Source organism: Dermacentor silvarum, chromosome 5 (genome assembly GCF_013339745.2).
Source record: "Dermacentor silvarum isolate Dsil-2018 chromosome 5, BIME_Dsil_1.4, whole genome shotgun sequence".
In the NCBI taxonomy this organism is placed as follows: domain Eukaryota; kingdom Metazoa; phylum Arthropoda; class Arachnida; order Ixodida; family Ixodidae; genus Dermacentor; species Dermacentor silvarum.
The window spans coordinates 85,385,473-85,411,752 of record NC_051158.1 but is presented as its reverse complement, the minus strand read 5'-3'; the positions used below and the strand labels follow the sequence as shown (position 1 = coordinate 85,411,752).

Below are 26,280 nucleotides of genomic sequence, written 5' to 3'. Positions count from 1 at the left end.
TACTGACGGAAACAAAAAAAAGAATTGGAGAAGGCTTAAGCTTCGCCTTGAAGATTGGAACGCTATAACGTTATCGGGCCCCATTCGCATCGCATTTTTGTTTCAGTGGGCTTCACCGCACAACAGAACTTGGGAAAGCCAGCTTCCAAAGACCAAGCTTACACCGATCCCCTTAAAGTCGGCTTCACTATTAAACACAAGTGCACAGCTGGAAAGCCGTTTTTGCAGGGGCAGTATAAGTCATCTTATATTAAAATGTGAAGGCTCTAGCACCTTTTTTTATTATTTTATTAATTGTTTGATATTGGCTCTAGGCGCGCGCGTGTCCAAAACGCATTAGGCAGGCGAAGTTGCAATTTGACCTGCCGAGGATGCGAGCGCCATCTGGATAGGATTTTCGCAAGTAAATTAACCGAGCGCGTCGTGTTGGTGTGGTAGAAATGCTGGAAAATGGGTTTGTATTTGAGTTTCCTCGTATCAGAATTATGTTTTCTCGTGCGTTCAAATTACAATCTGATGCCACCATGTCTGTAGGTTGTGGTTAAGTCGTACTTTAGCATTTTTGTGAAGGATTAAATTTGAGAAATTCAATTTTTGTTCACCAAAACCATGTGCCACGTGGATGGCCTGCGCGGTCGGGGTGGTTCGGGATGATTTTCTCCTTCGCTAACACCTTGCGCCACGTGGAGGGCCTGCTCCGGATGATTTGGGGATGACTTTTTTTCCGCCGCGAACGCCGACATCCCCGCCGATGCCGACGCCGGATTTTCTGCAACACGGGGCCCTTAACGCTTTCATGTCAAAAATATTAAGCGAGACCGGTTGAAAGGCTGAAGACAGCACATTTCGCATACCTAAACACAGATGAGGTGGAGTTGTCCGTGCTGGATCTGTCGTCTGGGAAAAAAATGAAAGTAATAAGTTTTATGCTTACACACAACGCAATTGCCCGAACAAATTTCAGCACTCCTTCTGCCAAACAGTTCTTTCAATTCATTTAGGTCAACTCTTATTATATTTTGTTATGGGATTTATGGTAAAAATCGGGCACACAATATTAACAATGCAATTTTTTATTTTAATTTCTACTGTATTGAAGTGACAGGTTCGGTAACGCTGCTTTCTCAACAGCTGTCTGAAAACACTGACCTGTTTCTTACAGCTAAATTATCTCGATCCCTCCATTTCTTATTCACTTGTCAATAAGGCACTGACGGATTAGTTTGTTCAACCTTTTTTTATATTTGTTGTCTTCCTCTTTCTGCAGACTGCCTATTACTGGAAGACGATCTTCCAAAAGTTGTAAGCTACTGGTCAATGGTCTATGAGCATTTCATACTCTAGAAATATTGTTTTGCACAGGAGGAACAATACTCTGCGGGAACCAGAACGCGTGGCTCGCTAAGCGCCGACGTAAGCACCTTCGTACGCATTGCGCGCCAGCGCGACTTGACCCGAATGTAAATTCGCTCGTTCTGAACAAAATCTGCTAGTCTGCTTAGTTCTTAGTTAACAACCGCGAACATTGCATATCGCAGATGAATATTCAATAGTGAAGAAGTGAGAAGCAGGCGTTTTTTAAAATTAATTTTGGCGACACAAAACATTTCGCTGCGTAAAGTAAAATGCACCCGGCTCCCTAGCCGAGAACGCGACGAAAACAGCGCTTGCAGTGCATTCTGCACTAGCGCAGTGCTACGTCAATTGGTTTCCGCACCTTGTGAAGCTTTAGGCGACTTGCAATATCTAACCAAGAACAGGCAAGCACAATGTTCTCTAATTTAACCTGCTCGTCCGTGCAGCGAGCATTCAACCATCTTGAGCAAAGATAAATTATCAGTTTTCATTCGATAAAGTCAACAGCAATCGCCCAGTCATGACAAAACGCAATTTCCGTCAGCGGAAGTTGCGTCAGCTAACACTAACTCGTCTCAGGAGCTGCTGTCGACAGGTAGCTTCAAAGTATTTATACCTGGTATCGAAGCTTCTATAGAAGCCCATACGTTCAAAACATCGCAGTTCGTTGGCGGTTCATGGGGCTGAACGCCATCTGTGTGACGAGAGTAACCTTCTGGCAGAAGAAAAAAAAACAAGTTGACGTCATTTGCGTTAAAAACAGAAATGACGTCATTTTGTTCTCTAAGGCGCGAAATTCATTTTCGGAGCCCTGTCATTAAAGCGGTATATTCAAATGCCCCACGATTTGACTTGATGGGCGTTTCGAGCTTTCACCGCGGAAAGCGAGGTAGTAAAAGGTCAGCCATACGGCTGTCGAAATCGCATCACTGCACAGAACATAAATTCTTTGGAGGACGACGTACGCTCTGGGCGTAGATTGCTCGTCCTTTCGTCGGATGCCAAGCCCGTCGGCCAGCGCTGTCGCACGAAAACAACTAAAGTAAGCGATTATCTGGGGGTCGCAACTCACTGCTTTTGACTGAACTGGTTAAGAAAGAGTGAAACTACCTGCGTCACTAAATTCAGACAAACTTCGTCGAGCGAAACGACACACATGTGAGGTGAACGACACACGTATTGTAACAGGTGAACTTTACGAGCGTGCCTTTCTGCACACTTCAAGAGCTGCATTGCATTGCAAGTGATAGCGGCGTCAACGCCCGCCGCTGTCGGTGGGCGCTCTTACGGTGGGCGCTGAAAAAAGCTATTTATTGATAATGATAAAAAAAGAGTTGTCTCATTTTTCGCCATGCGGTTATAACATTGATTATGAATTTCATTTTCTTTGAATGAATCTAACTGTCTTGCTTTCATTAAAATAAGTTTTTTTCCCAATGTTTGTTTCCTCCAAACATAGTCGCGCTTCAATCGCTGCTCCCATAACCACCCTTGCTGATGTTTGCTGACAATTCGTTCTGTACCGGTTTTCGCCCAAAGTTTTGCGACCTATTTGGATCGACCTTGGCATTTACACACCACCGAGAAATGTACCGCGTACGGAATACCCTTCCTTTCGTCTTATAGCCGTTTCGATAAGGCTAGCGGCTATTCGCTACATAACAACTACATAAAAAGCGTGCTTACCATTAATTTTCTTGGAAGCGGAAAGAAAGGGGCGCTGCTGTCTCTTCTCGTGCTGGCCCACCATAGAGCCGCGCAGGACGCCTGGTGGCCTTTCTTCCGTTTTTCATACATAGCTGGTACACTGGCCGATGCAGAAACAAAACTGTTGCAGCGCACAGTAGAAGGCAAAGGCGCACGCCGGCAGTCGTGCAGATAGCGGCAGGTGCAGACGAACGGAATGGCAGCAGAAGCGATAAGAGCGAAAGCGCCGCCCGTTGGCGCAACAAGTGAAGCGACTAAATAAAGATATATAAATCATGTATATATCATGCCAAAAAAGAAAATAGCCAGAAACACATTTTATTTCTGCACATAATTGCATCACTTTACGTTATTGCTGTGTAAGTTGAAAAGATGGAGCCACACATGCAAAAGTTACTGAATTTTCCTTTGGCTACAAATGCCATGGCCACGCTTTATTTCCAGTAGTGAAAGTAGCCCTACTGTCCCCGCCCTGATTTGTCCCCATTGCAGATCTCTTTGAAGATGAGGCTCGCGGTCGCGCACTTCGCCCACATTGCAGATCGCGTTCAAGATACGGCGCCAGCGCGGCCGCGCAGTGAGCAGCAGTCAAAGGAGAAGAACGCACCCCCCTCCCTCTCCGTCACCTCGCCCCCGTACCTCGCACGCGAAATACGGCGCGCTTCCGGCCTGCCTCCCTCCCGAGGGTGAGCCGCGATTGCCGGCTCACCCTCGTACGCTTTCACTCGCACACAAAGCGTACGGAGCGCGGGGATGATTTTATCGCTTTTAGACTTTGCACGCAACCTCACGGCGACAGCGACGATGACGGCGACGACGGCGGCAGAAATGCGCTTAGAGTGTCCATAGAATTCCTATCGCAATAATAAAGAAAGATGGGTCGCTTCATGACGTCCTCTGAGGTTGGGATCCTCGCCAGTTGGAAGGGATCCAATGTGAGAGACACTTCACAAAGAGTTGGCGTTGGGCGTCAGTTGGTTTGCCTCGCACAGTTTTGTGTAGGTGAAATGTGTCGATCATGACAATGACGAGAGGCAAGCTTGTTGAAACAGACGCTCGACTCAAAAATTGGAGCGTGAAGTCATGGCACTCATGGGTAAAGACAGACACGGAACGAGTGCTATTTCGCAAGCTTTCTTCTTTTTTTTACAGGAAACCAACAAAAATTGCCTCAATATACTCAGAAGTACAGTAAGAAAGAAAATAAAGGTGGCTGTGACGGTTCAACATTTTTTGGACGGGAAAATGGGTCGGCGGCTTCTGTGCATCAAGTAGACCAGCCATTGGGGCCGCCTGGTCATACATTATATTGAATAAATGTACTGTTTTACTGTGTGGCGTGTATTTCATCCAGCCTTGAAATTGTGCTTGTGGAAAAGCGCGCACAATGAATTGTTATGACGTTATTGCTGTATATTGCACACGCTGAACACTTCAATAACTTCACTCGTGCGTGCCTTCGCGTGATGAAATTGCACAAGCATTGTTCTCATCATGCAAGAATAGCAGCGCAAAATCCATGCACTAAGCAAGAAATGAAGCGACAAGGACAAATACCGTAATATCTTTTCTTGCTCAGCATCCGGCTTTACCGCTGGTATCATATTGCGCGGCAAAATTGCTAACTAGCACAGCTCCTCACGCTTTCTTTTTGTGGCTTCGAGCTGTTCATGCCCTCTGCACAAACGACAAGAGGCAGCAAATTGAGAATTATTTTTTTGATGCTGTTATTGCGTCAATACCAGCGGACAAATAAAAAAAGCAGCTTGCACGTTATCATATCTACAACTGTCATTATGACAGTGCAACCTCATAAAAAATATTGGGTTTGGCAGGCGCCTAACCTAAACGCACGTTCCGCATCACAAGTGTCACCTCAGTACGCAGGTCACACTGCCTCGAGCGGCTGCGCACGCCCACCCTATATTGAGAGAATCTGCCAGTGTTACGTTCATATCATATATACTGGCGACGTTCAGTAAATCGCGCGAAGCGAATGTAAGTATGGCATGACAGCCCCTCGTGCACTTTTTACAGCGAAGCTGTATATGGCTGCTCGGCAAATTTTCTGTGTTCGTGCGTGTACACCGTCGCGTCGACAAAGAAAAATTTTCGTCTGCAGAGCTATGGTAATCTTGAGTTTCCGTATGTTTCCGTATCGTATGTTCATATTATAATCCGATGATATCATGCCTGCGGGTTGTTTGTAAGTCGTACTTTACAAATTTTGTGACGCACTTTACTTTGAGAAATTAAATGAGTTCAATAAAGCACTTGCGCCAGACGGAATGTCTTCTAGAATGAGGATATATGCTGCACTCCCGTAACCTGCGTGCGCCCTTCACGAACGCGTGCACAGCATGTATCTGTCCTTGAAGAATGGGCGCTCTATCCGTTACATCGGTCACGTAGATTGTACTGTGACCGTAATCGATATAAGGGCAGGACTGTTAAAAAAAAGTCGCAGTTTCGCCCGGAAGGCGAAACATCAATTGCGATAGTAGTTTTATCGGCTGTATAAACTTGGACATATTCGCTTACTAACTGAATTAACAAGCATGTTGTCAGCGCGCACAAGCAAACACTCGACGATCCCCCTCGACGAGCGCTGACAACCGCTGTCAAAATGCTGGCTTGAGCAAGCGCAGCGGCAGCAGCGAGCGAAGGTTCGTGGGGTCTATTGCTTCAACGGAAATTGAGTGGCGAAAGCATAGCGCATACAAAGCTATGAGCCGTCTGCAGATCGCTTTCAAGATATGGTGCGGGTGACCGGCGGTAGCCGCTCAAAGTACAAGTGCGCGGTTGCGGCTAGAGTAGAAGACGCACTCCCTACCTCTATTCGTTGCCTTCCCGCTTTCCTCCTTTCGTGTGCGAGACTAAGTTCCAGTTCCCCTTGCGCCGTTGGTGCCGCAACATGGCCTCGCCCCCCCCCCTCTCCTTTCCTGCCATTCCCCCACGGCCTTTCGCGCGACTGTCGCGTTTGGTCTCCGCCGTGCGTTCGCTCTCTGCGAGTGAAAGCGCGCGAGGGACGCGTGCTTTCACTCGCACATACGGCGCGCGGCGCCGCTTTTATCACCGTTATCACGAGAACGATCACGGTGACGCCGACGGCAGAAATTCGCATGGAGTCTCCATATAATTGCTATGGCAATACAATTACAGTGACGTTCACTGCGTGAACGCGGGTTACGCACATCCGTATGCACGCCGCGAGCGTGCACCGCGGCGTCGAAGCATCAACAGAAAGGGCGTGAACGACGTCTTGGACACTACACTTATCAGGACGGTGCGACGCCTTGTGGTGGCGGCGCTTGTGTAAAGTCGGCAACAGCTTCGCTCTACATTTACTTTCGCAGGGTGGAATGAAGAAGGAAACTTTTTTTTTGCTACGCAGTACTGGTACTACGCAACTACGCAACTATACAACTGCGCAAGTCGGAAAACATGCAGCGATAGAGTATTATGCATAACTATAGCAGCTGTCATTCACATAACTATCTTGTCTGTCACGTAAAGCACGCGCACACTATGTGAGAAAGTAGGAAAAGATGCTAAGCATAGCAATGAATAAGTGACCGGATCCGTAGCGAAAGAAATTATTGAACGACCCTCTTGAAAGACTAATACACAAGGTGCGATGAAAGCAAAGGAAGCGCAGCTTGCTATTTTTTGGTCGTTCCAGAGTACAACTGATTACTCCGTCACATTCTTTAAAAAAATTTTAGGATGTAAACAATGTACCCATTTCAATTAGCTTTGTCAAAACCCCCAAAACTTCCAACATAACGGAATAGCTCATTTTACGTATTGTGCAGCTACTCCATCGCACACAGGAAACCACGCAAACTACTCATTTTTGCGTATAAAGTCCCGCATTCTATTCGAACAGAAAATGAAAAGTTAGATTAGGGTGGGCAACTCTAAAAGCTTTCAGCTAACACGGCTGAATGGTCCAAAACTCCACATTCATCATTACTGGCCGCATTTTCAGACTTGAATCGGCACAAAAAGGTACTTCAGTAAAAATTTATATAAATCGCTCTAAGTCGATAGGAACCATAGAAGTTCGTCGTTGTAATCCCTAAAAACGGCTAGTACTCGCGTTAGGGACTTGGAAAGCGTCCGTGATATATTTTTATAATGTAGGATTCGTTATTTGTACAGCAGCAGTGAAATGCCGCGTAGCACCTGGATTGAACATTCGTCAAGAGTGCACTGTGTGTGTTCGCGTGAAGAACGGTCTTCTGCGAGCTTTTAGTAGCAGTAATGGCAAAGGCAAATCATAGTATAGAATTATACTATGACTTGCCTTTGCCTTTACTGCCACTTTGCCACTCTCTCTCACTGACGCTTTAGCTTTGCTTGTTGACGTCGAAGGCTTTCGTAGAAATGAAGTACGGTGCATTGCCCTTTAGGAACACTTCCTAGTCGTGTGCGATCAGAATAGGTGTCCTTTTTTGACGCTCATATATACCGTTGACAAATAGAGAAACCCGACGGGTAGGACTAGCACCACGCAAGGTTGAAAATTGTCATTTGGATTTTTGAGAAGCAAAATTCATTCGTGCTCATCAGCCTATTTTTTTCCTCTGCAGGACAACGGCATCTCGCAGCGATCCCAGAAGAAGAGATAATCACGGTAATACACTTTGCTCTAAGCACAATGTTGTCTTGAATGGATGCTGTTTGATATCAAGAGAAGTTTACTAGTGTTAAAATTTATTTATTCAATATTGGCATGTGTTTGTATATATAGTCCCATTTTGTAAGGTACTGTACTATTTAGTAATGGACATGTAATGTCCCAAGTAACAAAGGACCTTATAAAGAAACGGGAAAACATGAAAATGTCTGACTCAAGATATCAAATAGAATTCGCTGAACTCTCAAAATTGATCAACAAGAAGAAGGTAAGGGATATTCGAAATTATAACGTGGGAAAGGCAGCGGAAGTCGTAAAATGTTGACGCAGCATGGAATCAGTGAGAAGAAAACTTGCCATAGGACAAGGCAAGATGTGTGCATTGAAAGATAAGCAGGGTAATATCATCAGTAATTTCGCTGACATAGAAAAGCAGCGGACGAATTCTATACTGACCTGTATAGGGCCCAGAGCAGTCAAGCTACTTTCATTCCAAGTAGTGATGAACAGGACAGAGAGGCTCCTTCTTTAACTAGCGATGAAGTTAGAAGGGCTTTAGAAGACATGACCCGGAGAAAAGCTGCTGGAATAGATGGAATAACAATCGATTTAATAAAAGACGGAGGAGATATCATGCTTGAAAAGCTTGCGGCCCTTTATACGCAATGCCTAACGACTTCAAGTGTACCAGAGAACTGGAAGAATGCCAATATCATACTAATCCATAAGAAGGGAGTCGTTAGAGAATTGAAAAATTATGCGCCCATTAGCTTGCTTTCAGTAATGTATAAAATATTAACCAAGATAATTTCGAATAGAATCAGGGCAACACTTGAATTCAATCAACCAAGACCACAGGCAGGCTTCAGGAAGGGATATCCTACAATGGATCACATTCAAGTCATCAGTAAGATAATCAAGAAATCTGCGGAATACAAAATACCACTCTGTATGGCTTTCATAGATTCTGAAAAGACATTTGATTGCAGTAGAGATAGCAGCAGTCATCGAGGCATCGCGTAATCTAGGAGTACAGGAGGCATACCTACATATCTTGGAAAGTATCTACAAAGATTCCACACCTACAATGGTTCTGCATGAGAAAAGTAGAAATCAACCTATCAAGAAAGGGGTCAGACAAGGAGACACAATCTCTCCAATGCTATTCACTGCATGCTTAGAAGAAATATTTAAGTTCTTAGACTAGGAAGGCTTAGCAGTGAGGATCAATGGCGAATATCTCAGCAACCTTTGGTTTGCAGATGTCATTGTCCTATTCAGCAACCATGGGGACGAATTACAGCAAATGATTGAGGACCTTAACCGAGGAAGTGTAAGAGTGGGGTTGAAGATAATTAAGCGCAAGACAAACATAATGTTCAATAGCCTGGCAAGGGAACAAGAATTCCGGATCGTAAGTCTGCCCCTAGGGCGCCATAACGTAAAATGATTCCAAACTGTTTTGATTCCAAACTCCTGACGTCAAATTTACGTAACCACTGACGCAAGCATCGGGCGTTGACCCGCAGCGTTGTCTGAACAACCCAATCAAACACTCTCCTCGTTTATAGGAGGTCACCTTATTTCGCTTTCAAAACCAATATCATTTTCTACACTCAGCGGTTTCTCTTATCTAATTGGCTGACAAGAGGCGAGGAGCACGCTCTAGTGAAGAGGGTTTCGATGAGGCCGAGCCAGCACACTGAAAATAGATAACCGCATGAAGAGGGTGGGGCCGGCTTCTCCGATTTGTCTGCTTCGCCTTACTTAGCTTGCGGTGGCTGGTCAAAATCGCGGCGGCGTGCAACGGAAGGATAAGAATGCCGCTAAAACAGATCCTCAGCAAGGAAGAGTTGGCAGAGCGATGTCGTATGCATGCCGAAAGGGCTCGATAACGTTTTACTGCCACGCAGAAAGGTTTATCATGCGCAAATAAATACATTCTCACCGGCAGGTAGGAGTAGCGACGGCCTGAGCGATCGGCGGGCAGCCATATTCTATTCCTTTCGGAATGAGGCAGTCTGTGGCTATTCAGAAATTTTTTCAGTTTTGTACGGCATATTAATGCATTTTTTTCGCGCACACGTCAATTTGACGTGTGAGTTTCCGCGGTTTTGTGACGTCGCGTGACGGACAGGCTAGTGGGCGTAGCCAGAAAACATTGGACCAATAGCAGAGGGCTAATGGTGAAAAGGCGTCGAATCAGCAACGATTATTTTTCTTTTGTGCGGTTTAATCATGCATAATCACTGTGTACAAGTTATATCATATGGGGAGCTATCGCGGTTTTCGTGACGTCGCATGACAGACAGGCGAAGTTGGGAGTGGCCCGAAAATGCTTTGACCAATCGCGGAGGCTGATTGCAGAAATCGGAATCAAAACAGTTTGGAATCATTTCACGTTATAGCGCCCGCAGAGTCTGTAAAGGAGTACGTTTATCTAGGTCCATTACTCACAGAGGATCCTGATCACGAGAAGGCAATTCACAGAAAAATAAAATTGAGCTGGAGGGCATACAGCAGGCATTACCAAATCCTGACTGGAAGCTTACTACTGTCGTTGAAAAGAAAAGTGTGCAATCATTGCGTTCTATCGGTGCTAAGATATGGTGCAGAAACTTCGAGGTTAAGAAAGAAGCTTGAGAACAAGTTAAGGACCGCACAAAGAGCGACGAAACGAAAAATGTTGGGCCTAAAGTTAAGAGACAGGAAGAGAGCGCTGTGGATCACAGAGCACACGGGAATAGCCGATATTCTAGTTGACGTTAACAGGAAAAAATGGAGCTGCGCAGGCCATGTAATGCGTAGGATGGATAACCGGTGGAGCATTATGGTTACAGAATGGCTACCAAGAGAAGACAATAGCAGTCTAGGACGGCAGAAAACCAGGTGGAGTGATTAAGTTAGGAGATTTGCAGGTGCAAGTTCGAATGAGCTAGCGCTAAACAGGGGCAATTGGAGATCGCAGGGAGAAAACGTCGTCCTGCAGTGGACATAAATATAGGCTTATAATGATGATGAGTAATTTACTCGTTATTATTACCACACATCGAAATTTAGATCTACAGACAACGTGAAGCAAGTGTGGGCTATTGTGGTAATTCCTCTACCACTAACATAAAAATGATGCTGCGTAGGCACTACGTACCTTAATCTATAAATATGTCGACAAAGGCAGATACGCGCACGCATATACTGCGTTTGTTGTTACAAAGAGGAAGGGTATACTCACGAGGTTTATGAGTAGCTAATGGAACGAAATCGTGGATGTCGGCCGCACAACCGTGCAATTTCTACGAATTAACCTACAGTTAGTTCTGCGGAATCCTCGTGCAGAGTAACTTGTTCCGTCTGCACGGACCAGCACTGGATCTTCTACGACGTCGGCGGTCAGCTGCCCTTCCTAAAAACATGCGTGGTGTCGTGACGCTTGGTGACAGAATAAGCCATATAAGACGACTCACTGTAAACACAAATTAGCCCATATGGGCGTTTTAACAGCTGACATGCCCTTTTTCCTCCCAAGCTCAAAACAGGTACTCCCACGAGATAGAGTAAAACAAGCCAGAACCTTTATTTTTCCCCCGACCTTATTCAGATGAACATTAAGGGGACGTTGCGGTTCTAAAATGGGGGTTTTCAAAAAATAACTGGCGTTGGGTAGATAGGGAGTTCTGAAATACGCCCATAACTTACCCGAGCTACCCCGAGCCAAACAGCTAAAAGAACAACTCAGCCGCCTGCCATGACCAACATGGCTGTCACCTAGAGCGACAATTACAGTAGAGTTTCTGCACCCAGATTCGAAATATCCCTTGCAATGCGCGTCCGCGCTGTTTTTCTGTTTGGAGTAGCCGCGCTAGCGCTGCAGGCGCTGCCGGGAATGCCGCGCCAAACCCGAAACCATCGAAACGCCGCGCCGACGGGTCTTCTTCGGAGTGAGTGCGCTCGAAGCGACCAAGCGGCAGCCATTACCACCAGCGTCGGCGCATTGTTCTGCCACCGCTGGTGTCTCTCGCAGTTTTGAACAGCCAAGACTTCACGGTAAGTGATCTTCAGCGACCGTTGCACGTTCTGTGTATACATATGTGTTCTACGTGAGCAGAGGCGCTGATACGAGTTTTGAAGGCCTCAGTGCAACAGTTGGCCGTCTCGAACCATTTTGCAAACTGCCTTGCACGATCACCGTGTTTGTGCGAGCTTTGTCGTATTCGAGGCGAGCGCTTAGAGTGGAGCGAGAGTACATAGAAAATATGATTTTAGATGATGAGGAACTTTGCCATGGTTTTGAGGTCTGTTAATTGGATGGCTGTGAGCGTTGTTGATGCTTCCCCAAGCGCAAGCCACTACCAGAGAAGTTACGTGCAGTGCGGGGTGCGCTAAGCCGCCTAGCTTCGCCGCATAACCGCGGCCTTAAAATGTGTCAAATCGTTACTGCGATGCGCGTGTGTGCGGGTTTGCGCGATTCTTTGTGCGCGGTATCTGTTAGCTGCCGCGTACGTGGTGTCAATCCCCTCGTGCGGTTGTGTGCAGTAGGTCGCTTACTAAGCGCGCACTGCGTAGATTTGCCGGTACGCTCCGGGCCCGCGTCTCTCTCTCTGCGCCCATGCCGCTGATAGTGCAGGCAGTGCGCGATTGCTGCGCGTCGCTGCGCAGCTTGGTGAGCCAGCACCCGTCGACTGTTGTATTTAAGAAACATTTTAGATTACCGTTCAGATTACCGGATACGCCGTCACTCGACCCTCGGCGGGCAGAAAACGATGCAGTTGGCTTGACGAAACATAAATTTACGCGATAGCGTTGGGGGTGATAGGTCACGGGAGCGTAGCGCGGTGGCTGTGTTATTTGCTGAGGCAGCGACTACGCCTCCCATGAAAGTACTATGCAATATCTATATAGTCGGCGCTTGTACACTGTTATTATTTGACTGCCGGCTCTGTGCACTGGATGTCTCGAACTTGTTTAATGTTTGTGTTGCTGCTGCGCCATTGCTACAAATATTCCGTTTTGATTTCTAGATAGCAAATCCATACAAAGTTGCGCTTTCAAACTCAGGATCTTATCACACTTGACAGTGTGATCCTACCGTGCACGATAACTCAATTCCTGCTGCTGGTAAAAAAATGGCTGGCTGATCAACTCAAATCTGAGAAAAATGTGCTTTAGGTCTGCCGTTGTCTATTGTAAAAAGAGATACTACCTTGGTATTCAATGTCAGTGATACTCATTAATTATGCATCTTCTTTACTCAAATAATTTCTTAGAAGCCATTCACTTTAGGTTATCAGTAAACATTTCATGGCTTAAGTGCATAGGGGCATGAGTTGGGTAACAGCTTTAGTTGTAAAGAGCAAAGCCTGTTAAAATATAAAATTTTGGCAGGCTTAGTTTACAAATAATGTAAGCTGAACAACATACAAAATACTGCATAGCAGTAACCCCATATTAACTTGCGGCCAGCTGTTGCGTGCTCTATGTGACATCGCTATGTCTAATTTTTCACTTGTGTTTCAAGACTGCAGCCGTTTCATCGCCAGCTGTGAGGATGAAGCAGCTTCATAGCCGGACATCAGACGCCTTCCAGGAGTTCCCCTTTTCAGCAACAGAGGCCTAGGTATGGTCTTTCCTAGTTTTTTTACCCTGTATCTGTTACCTGCAATGGCTAGTTTTGTGGCTTCAGTTAGAGGGATTGCTGTGACACCTGTTCCATGGGACAGAACACATATATAGGCATGTGTTTTCCAGTAAGAAAATAAAAATACTGAAGGAGCCCAACATGAAGTAATTCAGGACAAATATATCATGTAAATTACTATGTGACAAATAAAAAACAAAACGGCAAGACGGTGCACAGTGTGCATCAGCATAGCGACGAAAACCTTGTGCAAGTTTTAAAAAAATATTCACTAGGTTGTTTTGTGTGGCATTATTATCATTATTCTCTATCATATTATTGCAAAACTGTGCTCCCTAGTATTGCAATGTTAAAAACACAGTTCAAATACATCATTTACCTTCACCGTCATATGCATAGAAAAAGAGTGGAATTCTTAAAAAGTTGCTTTGCTTCTCCGACCTTAATTTTAGGTCCTTCTCAAGTTTTCCCATCTATTTCAAAAGTGTATCATGAACACTTTCCAGGGTTCACAGAGCTTACATTGTGCCAGATTGTGGAGAAGCCAAAGAGGTCCCATTGTCTATGGTTGTTTCTGGTAAATGCAAGTTTCTTGAGTGATGCATTATGCTTAGTACCAATTGGATTCAGTCATGATTTTATAAAAATGTCTGTTTTCCAGGCAACTGTCACTTGATGTGTGTCCAAAGAACCAGACTTTTTAATAGAGTTGCTCATTCTCTAAGTCCACTGCTTGGTATTATGAAATGCATGTACCTTGTAAGCATAGTGTTTGGCCTTGATCTGAAGGTAGTATTGGCACGTTTGCATGCACATAAAGTAGCATTAAAACAAATGTAAAAACACAAGTGATAACACGACACAGCTATGTATAAATACTTTCACATGAGCAGATCACTTAGTGAAATCCTTAGGAAAGTAAATAAAAATATAATAATGTGCTTATATGATAAACAGTGCCAATGTTTCAAGAGAATGGCCTTTTACCGTCATATACAATTACAGTTCGTTATTTAGCATCATAAAACTATTTGCCTTATTTGTGTCCAACGGCTCTAAATTCGTAAATTCTCGTTGATCGCATTAGGAAGGTTTTGGGAGTGTCTTGAGTCACTGCCAGAATTAAATTTGTAATTGGAGCCGCCGTTTGTGTGATAACAAAAACAATTGGAACCAGTTGACTGTTATGCATTATGCTAAGTGTGCATATTAGAACAGTCACTTATATTTTCATTGTAGAAAGGTATAAAGTGTGTATGTACACATCTTGAAGTCGTAGACTGTGCAGTTTTATTCAAATATGTGATTGTGTGGATCTAGGTTTTTCTGTAAGGCATTGTCTAGAATTTCTTAGCAGCACATTAAGGTGTGAAACAAAGAGAAAAATATTGTTCAAACAAAACGGTTAAAGTTTACTCTTAGGAGTCTTAAGCACATTTGGATGACTTTACAGCATGTAGTAAAACAAGAATAGGAACTGAGGTGCTCGTCACAACCATATGGCACCAACAAACAATGGACAAGGAAAGAAAAAATGAACAAAAGTGAAGTGGACCAAAGGACAACTCGTTGCTGATGGGAGCTGTATTCACATCTTCATGATCCATGCATTCTTTTATTGAATTAACGCAACAGCTCTTCTCCTGTTCACTTTGTTGTGCATTTCTGTGTGTGTACTAAGTCTGGCCCTGAAAGTGTTAGGCAGTGCCACCCATGGCCTTGGTGCAGGATGTAACACATCCTTCTAAATGTAGGTGTCATGTATTATGTGAACCTAAGTTTTTTTGAATTCATGTACCCCGCGAAAGCTGCACTTGAAATGATATGGTATATACGCCACCATTGCCATGAGTACCACTCGCTGACAGTCCCATTGCCAGACATTGATTTACCTTGCTTAACTATTGTGAAAAACTATTTTGCATACAAATGTGGTAATTAGTATACATGCTAAATGCCTCACAGCATAACATTTTTGATGCGCATCTTACAATTCTTATTATTTTGTTTTAACTCAGGATGCCATTCTACCTGTGCTGCATTGTGTGGCTGACCACTCCAAGGATCTCAGCAGAATCATTACACAGGTGTGTACATTTGTGATTCTGAGTACGGGTATTTTTGTAGTTTATGTTTGGTGTAATTGCACAGAGGAAATGAAAAAAAGATTAAAATATGAGCTGACAGGCACTGTCTCCAAACTTAAGTTACAAAAGCAAATGTTTTTAACAGTTCTTTTAATAGCAATACAAAAGAGCATGCACATCAAAACACCAGTGTCTAACAAGCAACATCATTGTAGTGTAGAAGAAACCAAAACATCATACCAAAACTTGTACTAAACTAGGGACTGTATTAAAATATTATGAGACAGACCATTTCTTGAGAGTGACAGTTTGTGTATTGGAGCCTTAAACTATTTCTTGGGTTACTCTGTCTCGTTTTTGAACTCAACTGATGTCTTTTGGTTAGTTATTTTACCCAGACCGCTGCATATTCTGGTGCAGCCGGCGATGAACATGTGTGACCGCTACAAGTGGCAAGCCGCGCTCCCCACGACGAAAACTGTGAACAGTACTGTTATTGCGCCAAAAATGCCTACAGCTACTTCTGTCGAAGATCATGCGAACTGAATAACCTATATAACAGCATCAGGGGACTCCAGTAAGAGCCTTTTATGCCCTACACACCGGACTAGAATGCAAGATTTAGGTTATTTTGCAACCAAGACGCCCACATACAACGCTTAAAACATGATTAACGTGGCGAGTTGGGTACGTTGGTACATTATGACGAGGATTTCAGCGCAATAAAACACAAGGACGACACAAAGAAACGTCCAGGACGAGCGCAGAACTTACAACAGGCTTTATTGTAGCGAATTTCACATATATATGCACTATCCAACACAGACGTCATTAGCTGCACATGCGTAGAAACGCCATCTCTTTATCTGAGAGTTGTATCGATGGCGCGATGGCGCGATTTGCTTTTCATAATGACATACGTGTTATGCAGGTCAGGTGAACAATCCCCACATGTCAAGCCAGGAAACCTTGAAAGTCTTTGCCCTTCATGCGTGTTTTTCACATAGCATGCTCCCTAACACTTAAAGGACTCTCCTTCGCTGCAGCAGCAGAATTCAGAGCAGCTGACAAAGATTGTGCGCCGTGACCTGGAATCCGTGTGTCCCGCAATCCTGTACTCGTTGACTTAACCTAACGTTGACGCATCTCCCAGTTTGGCCAACATACACCTTTCCGCATCTTAGATAGATTTCGTAGACTACACCTTCTGCACAATCAACGAAGGGTGGAGGGTGCCTAGGTGTTGTGCTGCAGGCTTATTCCTTTCTTACCTCTGGGTCGGTCATTGTGCAGAGCTTGGACAGCCTGTTAGGTGCGGTAAATACAACTTTTACGTCGTACCTCTGGGCCACCTTTTTCAGGTTGTCTGAAAGCTTGTGAACATACGTTATCACAGCTACCTTCTGCCTGCACGGTAATATGCTGCTTATGCATTTGTACGATGTTCTGGCAGAAAGGTGAAAAGTAATAAATCTATGCTTTAATAAATTTTCTACCTAATCTACAAAATTTCTTAACGCGAATAACACAAATTCATTTGTTTGCACTAGCCTATAACAGAAACAAGAAATGACAAACTTAGCTTTTAAGGGGGCCCTGAAAGGAGCCCAGTGGGGGGCAGTTGGTGTGTGCGTCTTCTTTTCTAGCGCAGTGCATAGCCATCACTGCATATGGCTGTCGGTGCAGCTGAGCACATATGCAGCCTGCGCACCTTGTTCTAGAGGTAATCTGCTGTATGTGCGAAGAGTGGGCATGCTGACATGGTGTGGAATTATGTGCATTGTCTTCCCGCTTTGCGAGCACCACTATAATGTAACAAAAGCAACGTGTGGCCACTTGGTTATCCCAATTCTGGTGTAATAGCACCACAAAAAGTGAACGAAGATACGTACACATGACACAAGCCTCAGCTCTCACTTCAAGCTTTATAATCAAGAAACAGGAAATATATAATAAGTGGTGACATGATGTGATGTTATCTATTAAAATTTTTCGTGCAGTGCAACTGATACATGACCGGTGCATTTGTCATTTTTTTTTAATTTCAGAAGCCACAATTGCCTCGCATGTTGTCTGGTCATGATGCGTGGCTACAGTGTGAGTTTTCTTGAACACAGTACTGCCACCACATTTGTGTTTCACAATGCGTGAGGGCAGGTTGTTTCACACAGATGAGTCATGCTCCCCCAATCACGCATTAATACAGCATCCCATCTGTACAATGTAGGCACAACCTTTTGAGGACTGCAGACTGTACAGAACACTTGTGGCCTAGTTTGCTGGATGCATATTATGCCGCAAGCCACAACAAACCTTCTTCATTTTTTTACTTCTGCCTTTTTTGTCACAGCACAAAACTGTCCTAGCAAGGGCCTGTGAAAAAATGATTTGCTCAGCTGAATTAGGCATACCGATGGAATGTAATGAATGATATGAGCCAAGTAAAAAATGGTTGCAGTTGTTTTGTATGCTTTTGTGCTTTTTCATGGGCAAAAGCGCAGTTGGTCCCTATGGGCTAAAAGTTTTTTTTTTCTGTAGGAAGCTTGTGAACAGAGGTTTGCTGTTATGTGAGAAAATAACTGCAGCCAGGAAAACAACGTGGTTGTTGCGTGTGGCACGATTTGAAGGAGGTGGTACACTGTACAATGGAAGTTGTGTACAGTCGGCAATGGCCATCTTGTTATGCCTACATTGTGTAGACAGACATTGTATTAATTTGAGATTGGGGTGAATCGAGTTGTTTGTGTCTAACAAATCTCATCCGCACATTGCAACATACTGCAAAAAATGTGGCTTTATTCCTGTGTTCCACAAAACTCGTTATAGCCCAAAATTATGGAACTTGGACATCATAACAAACACAAAGGAATGCGGACCCAAAGAGACACGCAGAGTGGACGGGCGCTAGTCTATGTGTCTCTTCTTCGTGTTCGCGCTCCTTCACGCTTGTTATGATGTCCAAGTTCTGTTATCACAAATTAGTCCAAACTCCTGCGTTCAACAGAAATTATGACCAGAGAGTACACAAGATAATTAAGCTTTGGTAGATTCACAACGCAAAGGACAAATGCATCGCTCATTCTCAGTTACATTGGACTAGAATGTGTTTTTGAATGAATGATGTCACTTCTAGAGCATTGCACGGGCGGATTTTTGCAGCCCGGGCCCGTTTTTACGTTGGGTTGCCCACCCAAGCCCGACCAAAAGTGTTATGGCGAGACCCGGGCCAGGCCCGGGTCCGGAAATAATCGACGTTACCCGCCCGGCCCGGTCCACCACCCCTTTACATTAGGCCCAAGCCCAGCTCAAAACCGGCCCGAACCCGGCCCGAGACCGAAAAAGATCACCGAGCGGCATTTACAAAATAAAATAAAGAAGAAAATGAAAGAAATTTATTATCAAGGCATAAATACGTGTCATATGCAATTAGGAACAACATTTCAGCGGTCTGAACGCAAATATCAGCACGCAAAGTAGTACGAATCACCCTACCGTGCAGTAGCGCCAGCAGTTTCCAACGACGCGACCTTGATGTGGCCCAATCCACTTCTATCGCAGCGCCGCCACAGTATTTTTCCACGTCGGGCGCCTGACTGCAAAGCATGTGCCGCCCCGACCACTCGTCCCATTTAACTGTATCCTAGTACTCTAGCTGAAGCGCAGCCACGACCGGTCGTGAGCGCAGTGCATGAATGGAGTAAATGGAGAAAGAAAGCTTCTCCTTCCTCCATGGTGCAGTGTAATGCGCTGCTGCTAGGCGGCCGGTTGAGAACATGCGTGCAATCATGGATGGACGCAGTGCCATATTTCAGCCGCGTGACGAATTATCTTATCTTACCAGTCATCGATTTACCAATTCGCCTTTGAACAATCAGCAAGTCGCGAACGCGCTTACACACTGCGCTGAAAATATGAATTACATTGATTTAGGTAAGGAATACAATGACATGCTTTGATTTGAGGCGACTACGGTCTTTCAGGACTTTTAAATTCTGTTCAAACAGCGCAAAATACGACGGAAGAAGAAAACGGAAGTACACTGGAGTAGCACTGCTAGCTTCCAGCTGCACCGGGGCAACAGGTTTTTCAGAGTCGAGACGCGCGAGGATAACTCGCTGCACGTTTACATGCACACCACCAGAAAGCCCGAGCCCGCGTCAAAATATCCGAGCCCGACCCCGGCCCGGTTCAAAAAGCACATGCCATGCCCGAGCCTGGCCCGAGCCCGTGAAAAAACTGCCCTACTCGGCCCGACCCGCGGGCCGGGCCGGGCCCGGGATTTCGGGTAAGCCCGAGCCCATGCAGTGCTCTAGTCACTTCATATCACCACGTGTTATGTGTGATTTCTGTTTTCTTATTAAAACTAGAGTTAGTAGGCGCGTGTGTCCTGCTTGTTGTTGTCTTCGCTTATTCTGTGATGCCATTAAGCCAGAATAAATCTGTGACATGAACTGTCAGTCCATAAAGCTATACATTTTATGCAGTATGGCTGCTGGCCTGACTTTGACAAGTGCGAAGTAGCAGTAAGAACTTCAGAAGAGTTGAACTTTGGGCCAGTTGGTGATGCATATTAGAGTACAGTGAAGTGCAATAGATGGGACGATGTGAGGTGGGATAGACGGGCCAAGAGCTTCTGACAACAATGAACGCTTATTGGAAAATTTTGCTGCACCAGGACAATGTGCGCATCTGCCCAAGACACTCAAAACCAGCAACAAACAGAGCAGGCACAAAAAACAAGGAAATATGGCAAAAATTGCTAACAACGTGTGCACGATTTCTTCTTCAAACATGATAATTGGGAAGCATGTGTATGCTGTCAACTGCGCACAACTGGCACGAGAGACAAGAGACATCAAAAACGACACAAGTAGAACTAGCTTACCTGTGGCTACCTGTAAATCGCGCTTCTTTGTTTAAAGTGCCACCAAAGCCATGCTAACGCATGTATCAGATCCAGAATTGAAAAGAATTTTCAATTAATACTGCTTCGAAACGCTCACATTCTAATATTGTTTTTCCACGGCCTACAACTTCCGCATTCTTCAACTACATATAGCAACCGCAACTTTTGCAGTCCAAGGCAAGATCCAAACCCTTGTCCTTATTTCAAACACCTGAAGTGCCCTCGCAGCCTGTCGTTCAAGTACTGGCCAGTCTGTCCCAAGTAAACACGACCGCTGTACATGAATTCTATACATGACAAAAGTAGCGCATTGGACATACTGATACTCGTGTTTCGTCGTACAGTATTTCCTTACTTGACTACCCGTGACGTGTTTGCACAGTTGTGCCAACTTGCATTGCGCAGGAAATACAGGAACCACCCACATACTTCCCCTGTGACTTTCATTAAGCTGTGTGAAACCTTATGCACTTAAGCATTGCCACCTTGAGGAGGCGGATGTGTTGCTGAGGTTTCGCCCAACTTAAGGAAAGTTGTAGAGAAGTATGGGTGGATCTTGTGTTTTCTGCACCATGCAAGTTGGAACAAGTGTGCAAATGCGTCACGGGTAGTCAAATTAGGAAATATTGTACGACAAAACGTGAGTATCAGTATGTATCATGTGCTAATTCTGTCGTGTACAGGATTCGTTAAACTGCAGTCGTGTTTACTTGGGACAGACTGACCAGTGCCTGAGCGACAGGCTGTGACAGTACTTTAGGTGTTTGAAATAAGGAGAAATACGGGATCTTGCCTTGCAGTGCAAAAGTGTGTTATTGTGGCTTTGGGGGCACTATAACCAAAGAAGTGCGATTCATAGGTAGCCACAGCTTAGCTAGTTTTTCTATTTCTGTTTTCTTGTTTATTCCTCTTGGGCCAGTTGTGCGCAGTTGACAGCGTACACATGCTTCCCAATTACCATCACATTCATAAGAGATTGTGCGTATGTTGTTAGCTATCTTTGCCGTATTTCATTGTTTTTTGCACCAGCTCTGTTTGTTGCTGGTTTCCGAGTATCTTGGGCACATCTCTTGCTGCAGCGAAAATTTCCAGTAAACATTCAGCTGTCAGTTGCGCTTGTACCGTCTGTTTCGCCTCACCTTGTCCCGTCTAGGGCACTTCACCATACTCTAATAGCAGTAAGAAGAGCAACTAACTCACCCGAGCAATAAACAAGGCCCACAGAATTGCCAAACTGAAGGAGAAATGTTTCAGTGTAGGACCTCTTTTGTGAACTGATAAGGAAATGGCATACTTGTTTGTAAACCAATGACCAGGTGCATTTTCCCGGCACATACATTATTGTGTGTAACTGATCCCTGCTTCTTAGGCATTTTATGGCTTTTATCAAGCGTTCCTGAGTACTTGACTGTTTGTTGTAAAATTAAATCAGTTGTCATTCAGCACGGCGTCTCATTTTCTATAAGCCCTTACTTTGCCTTTGTTGCTGGTCCCACCTATATATGAATTTCCAAATAGCCTTTTTTTCAGATTATGAACAGAATACTTTTAATACACATTTCATGACAAAAAGTTTCTCAATTTTAGGAAGAAGTCCTGCAGACCCCAAGCATGGTGCGAAATGAAGAAATGGCACTCCACATCCATAGGGAGCTTGATTACTCCTGTTTGATGCTTACTTGTTGGCATAGCTAGTCTGTTAGCTTAATTGTTGGGTCTTCCATATTGAATGTTCAAGAAAGGCACCAAAACTGTCATTCATTGAAAAAAAATTGTGCTTGCGGACACTGCCACGCACAAAGCCCTTGACCTCATTAACGTTTTTAAAAGAAAATGCAGCTTCTGTGTACAGCAATAGACTGAACAAGATGAGGGCAAACAGGAAGGTTGCGACATTAGTGATTAAGAGTTGTCCAACAAAGAAGGTCTCAAGCTGAAGCCAACATCTTTACAAAAGAACAAATGGATTTAGCCTGAGACATTCTTTTTTTGACCAGAAAAGTCTCCTTGTCGAAACATATGCTCTGGCCTGAGGCGTACATATCCCGTTCTACCACTCTCAATCAACAATACACCAATACAATTAGCAACTCATGGCAAGGTCGTAAATTCACGTTCGAAGGGAATGTAGTATGCACCCTGCAAGGTAGCATGAATAATATGTTATTTACTTGAATGAAATGCAGATTTGCTTGCCAGTTACTTTATGCCCATGATATAATTGGAAAGCATGATTCCTAAGAGAGAATAATGATTTCAAGTTCACACAGTCTTGCTCCGTTATGTCAGTTCACACTGTTACGGTTGCTACACTACCAGTCCTGTCTGCAACTGCATAGTAGTGTTCCAAGAACACACCCCAATTCAATGGAAGAATTAGGCTTTTTCCTCAGAAAATGTGCTGCTACTTCACAGCTTGATGCAGACAAGTATTTTATATCTGGATGGTGACTGCAATAGTATGTGCTTTTTAAATAAGAGCGATATGTTCTTTCAAGTGCAATTAAATGTAATTTCAAATGACTTCTGCTTGGGGGATCACACGATGGGAGGCCAATGTGAGAAGGAGAATTTGATTTCTGAGAACAAGGCACTTGAACATGAGAAAGCATGACTTATTTCATCTAAAGTTGCTACTGTTGGATATGATCAGGGAAGGTACTTATTCGTGGATTCATTTGCAACATATTACAATGCTGACTTAATATTTTGCACTGGGTAGAAAGAAAAAAACCACTGCTTGCACAATATTCAACGAAACAAGGTAGCCATGCTAAAGTGTCCATGCAGGACACAAATCATTCACTTTTAGAAAATAAATACACAGGGTGTTCATTTCTGAGTTTGATGGAATTTTTAAAGATTGCCCGTGGCAGACAGCATAATTCTTGTCCTTGAGCTGGACTATTTGAAGAGGTGGATTACTAGCACAAGAAATCGAAACACATACTCAATTATTTAATGAAAATTTCAGTAATTAACTTAACTGATTAGTTTACAGCACATATTGCAAATAACGAATGGTAGCCGGAGAGCTTGCAGGATGTATACTTGAAATGGATTTGCAGGATGACACCAGTTTTAAGATATTATTTCCCAAAGTGTAGGACGAAATACAATGGCGTTCCAGTTACTTTTGTGCTTCAATGCAGAAGATAGCATTTTGTTAAAAATGGAAGTTGAACAACAGTGCATCTTTAGGGCAAGTTTGACGGTGTATATCTCCAAACTGGCGTCATTCTGGAAATTCATTCCAAGTGGATATGCCTTGCAAACTCACTGGCTACAATTCGTAAACTACAATATGGGCCGGAAATTATTCAAATAATAATTAGTGGAGTTTTGTTAATTAGCTGAATATGTGCTACGATTTGTCGTGTAAATATTGTCCGCGTTTCTGATACAGCTAAGGACTAGAATTATGATATCTGTAACAGGTTATTTTTAAGAATTCTGTAAAACTTAAAAATGATCACCCTGTATATAGGAGACCCTGTTTGGAACTTTAACAAATCTAGTCATAAACAAAAAGACCAAGGATCAAATCCTGGCCACGGCGGCCGCATTTCGATGGGAGCGAAATACAAGAATACCAGGTGGTTCAACTTAATCCAGAGTCCTTTACTATGGCGTGTCTCAGAATCAGATGATGGTTGTGACTCATAAAACGCTATAATGAAATTTTTAATCTTTAGTAGCCTGCTCGAAAATGCAACGCAATAACTAGACCAAATTATTTAGCTCGTTTGTGTGATCAGTCCCTATTTGTTAATTTAGTACTTTGGTATTTATCATCGTATGTTTTGTGCTAGCCCATGCAAAATACCACTGGTCGGCCTCATTCTATAGTCCACTGTTAATTTTGGGTGGCTTAGTCTTGCAAGCTCAACATATAGGCTGCAAAATTGTGGAATGTCTGCCCAAAGTAACAGTTCATACACATGGTTCTGTATGTATAGTTAATATGGGACGAGATAAGATTTCTTAAATTATCATTTCTTTCGTTTACTAATTTTACTGTGTTCGGACATGTAGAATAGTAGTGACTGGCATGTTTACAATGTAGTTTTTAAATCCAGACAGTTTTATAAGGGTGCAAGAAATGCTTCTATTTTGGCAGAAAGTGAACATATTATATTAATTACATTTGGTGTCTAATAAATTTTGTTCTCTTTAGTGCGTGTGTGTGTCGTGTATTTTTCCTTTCAGCGAGTAGAAACTGCTTTCGAAGGCGCCTGCTCACCTCGGAGGCACTGGCGATTACTTGCATTTTCGCGAGGATGACTGCATGACGGCACAAGGTTTGCAATGAGGGGCTCTGCGATCAGGGAAAGGAAAAGGAAGTCGAAGAAGTGTAGCGACGGGTTCATTCGCCATTGGACCACGTGTGCGCGTGACTTCGTGAATTCCCAGGGCCGTCGATTGTGTCACGTGTGGCGAGCACGCGGCGAAATGTTTCGTGGCGGGACGCCGCCGCGCTTATACGCAGTGGCAGACGGAATACAGCAGGCTAAAGTGTCGGACGCCCGCGATAGCTGCAAACGGCGGTTTTCGTGCTGGCAAAACACATGCTCGGGCGGCAGCTCCTCGAACGGCCCCGATTCCTTGAGCCTTGGTGGCCGGCGTCCGACATTTCGGCCTGTGGTGATCCGTTGGGTGCTATGTCACCCGCGCCACCAAGCATTTCGCTTCCTGCTCGCCCCACGTAAACTAAAATGCCTTTAATTCCATGCATAAACTCTCTAAATAATACTGAAAAACGGCCTAAATGCCGCCTTAATTTCATCGAAAATGCTCCCATTTGGAAATGATAAAACTCCCATTGTGACCTGCAACACCTCCCTGTCAAATGGGGGTAAAGTAGGCATATTACGGTACTCCCGTACTATGCCGAAGGAATGCCCACCTAAATGGGAGTTTTATCGTACGCCCATTCAATGGGAGTAAAAACATGTACGAATGGGATTGCGCTAGAGGACAAGTGAAAAACGCCCATCTGGGTGTTTTTCTGTTTAGTGTGCTGATCAGTTACAGTCATGCAGGAAGGAAACCCCAGGAGAGGCCCTGGCCAGCACGAGCGTATTGGAGAAGGTGTGGCGGAAGTCACGTGCTGTTTTTCGCAAAGGAGCACTGGGATGGGTACCCCAAATGTCAACGTTGCCATGACAACCGCACTCCTGAAGCTTCGCTGCTGCTCTCGTTCTCTGAAAAGTGAGATAAGATTTTTCCGCCGGTGTCTTTGCCGCAGCACCTTTTGTTCGCGAGAAAAGCTGACTTTGGGGTCTGGTGTGTAAGCTTGAAAGTTGTGTTTTGGGTCTGTGAGTGCGAGTGTCGGCCAGCAATAGATACACTCAAGCAATCACGGCGCGGGTCTTCGTCATCTTCTTCAACGTGCCACGGAAAAACACAGCAGCGCGTCTGCTTCACTAAACCTGCTACATTAGTGTCGTAAGATTTGTTTTGACGCGCGTCGGCAGCACACACTTCCGGCCGCTCGTAACAATGCAAGTTCAAAGTTCGCGCCCATCTGCTCCGGCGAGCGGCAGAACCCCTGATTGGAGGCGCAAAGAGAGGTGGCACACCAACATGGCTGCACTTCCGGCTTCAAAAAAGTGACGTCAGGGCCTCTCCTGTTTTGTTTCCTTCCTCCCTGGTTACAGTGCTAGAGACAAGTGCCGCCATCTTACCGTAATACGAAACAGAGTGAAATGCACGAGTATTCTATAGACATCCTGCATGCTGCTGAATAAGTTGCCTAACCAGTCACTAGCTACGTATATCCTGCAACGGCAACGCGGATGGAGTATAGATGATAGGACCCTACTAACAGGCACGCGTCGGTACGGACTGGCGTGCACCGACGTGCCAAAAGTGTCTTTTGGCGTCGGTCACGGAGGGAATGACGGGTCGCGATGAGATGTCATTCGAAGATCTGCTCCGGGCTAAT

At 44.5% G+C, this 26,280-nt stretch overlaps 1 long non-coding RNA gene across 1 annotated transcript in view; it reads left to right on the top strand.

Annotated features, from left to right (window-relative positions):
• Positions 1–7,589: 7,589 nt before the first annotated feature.
• LOC125945406 (uncharacterized) overlaps positions 7,590–26,280 on the top strand; it is a 41,963-nt gene continuing 23,272 nt past the window's right edge. Inside the window, exon 1 of the long non-coding RNA XR_007466878.1 lies at positions 7,590–7,702. This is a non-coding gene — a long non-coding RNA (uncharacterized LOC125945406). The remainder of the gene's footprint in view (positions 7,703–26,280) is intronic.